The sequence below is a fragment of the Pangasianodon hypophthalmus genome, chromosome 18 (genome assembly GCF_027358585.1).
Source record: "Pangasianodon hypophthalmus isolate fPanHyp1 chromosome 18, fPanHyp1.pri, whole genome shotgun sequence".
In the NCBI taxonomy this organism is placed as follows: Eukaryota; Metazoa; Chordata; class Actinopteri; order Siluriformes; family Pangasiidae; genus Pangasianodon; species Pangasianodon hypophthalmus.
Genome location: NC_069727.1, coordinates 7,793,564 through 7,798,437, shown reverse-complemented (window position 1 = coordinate 7,798,437; position 4,874 = coordinate 7,793,564). Strand labels below are relative to the sequence as shown.

General features: G+C 36.7%; 1 long non-coding RNA gene across 1 annotated transcript; it reads right to left on the bottom strand.

Moving 5' to 3' along the window:
* Positions 1-2,802: 2,802 nt before the first annotated feature.
* On the bottom strand, positions 2,803-4,579 carry LOC117599534 (uncharacterized). The gene is made up of 2 exons (XR_004579947.2): positions 3,655-4,579; positions 2,803-3,142 (listed from the first exon to the last, which is right to left on the bottom strand). It is a non-coding gene; the product is annotated as an uncharacterized LOC117599534 (long non-coding RNA).
* Between the last annotated feature and the right edge of the window lie 295 nt (positions 4,580-4,874).

The following is a 4,874-nucleotide window of genomic DNA, read 5'->3' as shown; positions in this document are numbered from 1 at the left end:
TGACCGCCAGTCGACACAGTGGACATGACTTCTAAACCACATGCACGGTCTCATGACAACCTCGTTTAACTTTTATTGTGCTGGTTTATACGCGAAGGTTAAAGGCTTTCAGAATGTCAGGCACTGGATGGCAATTATATGAGTGTAAAATGAGGAGGCTACAAAGATCAGGGACAGGACTATTTATAGCAGATAGTACAGTCCCACACCCTGAGGGCTGACAGAAGGAGGACTTACACCCTCCAGATACACACACACACACACAGTCATTGCGTTGTCACCTCTGACTCAGTGGCATAGCCAGGAATTAATTTCAGAGGGGGATGAAGAAATATGATAAATAAAATCACTGCATGATCTGTAAAATTAAATTCATAAGTGCAATGCACTCAGGAATTTTGATTGGATGCCAAACAGAAGAATGTTTTGGTATTTTTAGAATTTGTCTTAAATTATTATTACAGAATAAATTTGCCAAGTATACTGGTTTAGTCAGTGATTCTAAAAATGTAGTTTTCACTCACACAAGAACAAACTGTCCAGATAAAGGCATCCAAAAACATGCTGTCGTTCTCCATCTGAAAATCCTGACAGACAAAGTCTCTAAAGTTTCTGTCCTCATCTCCTCTCAGAAAGTCCCTATGGCTACATCTCTTTATCCTGCTGAAGTTTCTGGTTGTTCAGAACACACTGCTGATTTACAAACAGCGCTAGTTTGTTGCATTCTTTTGTGGAACTAAACTGAAAAAGTCAGTGATTTTTTTTATATATTTTTTTAATTTATTTTTTTACATATAGTGGGGTCCAAAAGTCTGACACTGAAAATCTGGGATCATTTAAAATTGGAAATAAACAGAAGGTTTTAGGATTTTGAAATATTTAAAACACAGAAATGTTCAATATCTATTTAATTTAATTTAAAGATTCTGCACTATTTCTAGGTTCCTATCTAAATCTAAGCAAATTTGTGACATTGACCATGTTAACTGCCAGGTCAGACTTTCCTCATGCTTAATCTCTTCTATTAAAGCATGTGTTCAGACGACACTGATGGATTTGATCTAAAATGGATCAGAAGATTTTGCACACACTTGTGGAGTCCACGCCAGCTCGAGTGCACACTGTCATTACAGCAAAAAAGGGGACGAACTCTGAAATTCATGTAAATATTTCAAAGATTCTACTTTTCACTCAAGTTGTTGTCAGTAATATAATTTATGATGAAAATTGTTGTATTAAATTAGAAAAGAATGCAAAATAGAAGCATTTTCACTAGTGCTCTCAGGCTTCTGGACCCCACTGTATATGGAGCTGACCTTCCATCACTACTGTAGCTAGCTTCTAGTAGCTTACTAGTAGCTGATAGTAGGCAATAAAATGTGCTAAAACAAATTATGGAATGGTTTCATTTGATGTATGAGGTGGTTAAAGATGGAGAAATCTTAAAGATACCTTTGTAGGCCATTAATGAACATCATTATAGCGCTTTTACTGTGCAATAGTTGTGCAGTATAATTTTGATATGCAATTAACTATTTTAATTTGATATGCACTGTATGTAAGCATTTGGAAATTTCCTACAATATTTCACCTCCGCTCTGTTAGACCATCAGATTCAGATCACAGGTCCTCACTGTTCACTCTATGTATTCTCCTTATTATCTGTGAATACTAAGTCCCTATTTCACATTTGCATGTGTGGCTTGGGGAGGGGAGTGTCCTTTTTTTTCATGTCATGGTTACCTGGCATTTATCGCTATGGTTGCGCGGTCTCCACGGAAACAAAGCATACCAGATTTAGTGTTCTGGAATCCATCTCCAAAGAACTACACACATATATTAGGACAAAGAAAAATGGCCCACCCTTGTCTCTGCTTTTTCTTTTCTTCTAATTAGGGCATGAGCAAAAACCTGCACAGAGTAAAATCTGAAATTGCAGAGTCATGTAGCAAAAAAAGAAAAATGTATGATAGTTGAACATCAAAAAAGTTTTTTCCTAAACTGTGACATCATCAATGCATGGCAAGATAATAGATAGAGGAAAACAGGCCGAGACAATGATAATCCTAATAAAAAATAAATTCAAATTCAATTGCAAGCCAGTGCTAGTCAATAAAGAGACACAAGTCTGCTCTCATAAAATAACCTGTAACTCACTTTAAAGTTGCCCATAATTTTGAAATTCTTAGGTACAAGTTTGAAACAAATTTCTACAAAATGCAGATTTAGATTTTGATTGGGGTGCACTTCTGGAGACCACCAACACTGATATAAATTGTTATGAGTTATCTAATGTACAGTTAGACACAAATATTTATAAACACAAAAAGATTTGCTCATAAAGTTTTTACTGCTACTGATACACTCAAATCTAATACACTCCTTACTAAATTAACTATATAATAGCAACCTAATAATAATAATTCAGAGTGAAGCTCCTAAGACAAGACTGTAAATAAAAATAACTTTTTTTTTAACCATACTTAAATATTAATCCACAAACTAAACTTACCAACTTCACAAGTTCTACCAAGAACTCTGAGGATAAGAAACAGGAATTTTATCTATAAAATCACTTAGTCACTAGTAATAACCTTGCTTTATGTTAAACCTATTAATATACATCTAATTCTGCCAGGATAACCTGGATATCGTTATCGTGATAGGGTGAGAGATTCTGTTCTTCGGTGTTAGCACTCTGCTGTCAATCAGAATGACTCAACGTTAATGTCAGAACCTGAAAAGTTTGTTTGAATTAGCAGCCAGCATCTTAGGAATGTTTTTGACAAATCACAATGACAATTTCAATTAGCATAACTTTACTTATACATTCTTTTTTCATCATACTGCAAGTATGATTGGTATGATATATAGTATAAACATGTTATTGTTTCTGTAGTAACAACCTGTATGGCAGTTGCTCCACTTAAACAGATTAAAAAAGTGTGTAATTTCTGATATGAGTTTAATTGTTGTTATTTTAAGGAGATGTTTATTTAGCATTTTTGGAAGGAGTCTCCAGTCTCAGCACTTTGTAACAGTCGGGCGTAAAACTGTACGTTGTCCAACATGGGAAAGTCTTCAGGGTGGAGGGCTTCGTGGTTCTTGGTGACAAGACAAGCTGCATATTTTGTCTTACTACCTTCAGAAGAGAGAGAGAGAAAAAAGAGAGGCTGGTGAGGCAGTGACTGTTTATAGCTGTTATAAGACATAACAGGAAGTAACTTGCTTCACAGACGTTCCACTACCTAAAACTTGATGTTGTTGTTCTTTTGGCAATTGTTATCTATCTATTGCTAGCTAAATGTCATAAAATTGCTACAGCAGTTAACCATTAGTATTATTTCACCCTTATACACTCAGTCCTTAAAAGGAATGGATATCATTTGTTTCTTTTCTCTCTCTGATTAAACAAAAAAAAAACATAGAAAATTGTCTAAATTTAACTACTTATATCAAGGTGAAGTAGGAGCACGGACACTTTCCTTGTATACACTCTTGACCTTGGCTTTTGGATTACATCAGTCCACGTTGTCATTATCTGGGAAAGCTGTTAAAGCTGAAGTTTGCATGTTCTGGGAATGTCATAAAACTCGAGCCATTCTGACTGACAGCAATGACAGTTCTGTCTCAAGTACAGTGTGAAGTACTAACCTTGTTTTTAAATGTAAAACTGGAACTTCACCTAATAGCACAGTGTAATAGAGTTGGTCATGGCATCCCAGCCACTGGACGTCCCGGGTCTAATTGGCTCCGCTGTGCAGATCGTTGGAGTTGTAGATGCTTGACAGTCCCTATTTAAAGCCTATGAGCAAGTGTGAGACTCAAAAACAGATCGCTTCAGCTTACTTCTGCTTTCTCAGTAAAGCATATGTCTTAACTCATTGACCATATGACAAATTAGGACGGTTCTGTAGTTCCTTCATGCAGCCACTAGCTTCTGTTATATGAGATGAGAAGCTTGGTCCTTTTAAGTGCTGGTCTGCTTGGTTTGAAGTGTGTGGGATTAGAAAGACAGCTGACCCGTGTGAAAGTGTTCCTGGGGGAGCCATTTGATGTCCTCATCTGTGATCACTCAACCATTTGTGTCCATACACTGGTGTGTCCTGTTTGTTTCTGGCCGTCTGGTCACACACGCGTCTCTCTCTCTCTCTCTCTCTCTCTCTCACACACACTCTCTCACACACACACACACATAGACATGTGTGTGAAAGATGTAAAAACACTGTATTTTTTGTGAGGACCAGGCTACTGGACCATGTTTTCTTAGTCTCCTTGTGAGGACTTTCCACTGACATAACAATTAGTGCAGCGCATTAATGCTGTGAATACACCTAAATTTAACCCTAACGTCTGAAACCAAATAAATATTTGCCTCGTTTAATATTTTAAATTAAAGTTGCAGTTTAATAATAATAATTAATTTTATAATAAAAAAGCAGTTTTCCTTGTGGGGACCTGCCGTTTGTCCCCACAAAGTCTAAACTCTCAGACATACATATCCTTGTGAAAAACATGCCCACACAAACACACGTGCACACACACATACACACACAAATAAAAGATGTAAAACAGTGTATTTGTGAGGACCAGGTGACTGTGAGGACATTTTTCACTATACTATCATTGTCATGACATTTAGTCCTTTCTGATCCTCACAAAGGATATTAGTACATGTACATGTCCACACACAAATAAAAGATGTTAATTTTTGTGTGTGTGTGTGTGTGTGTGGACCAGGTGATTTTTAGGACATTTTACAATATCCTATCATTGTAATGATATTTGGGCCTTTCTGGCTTTCTGGTCCACACACATGCACTTACATGCACACACACACACACACACACACACACACACACACACACACACAC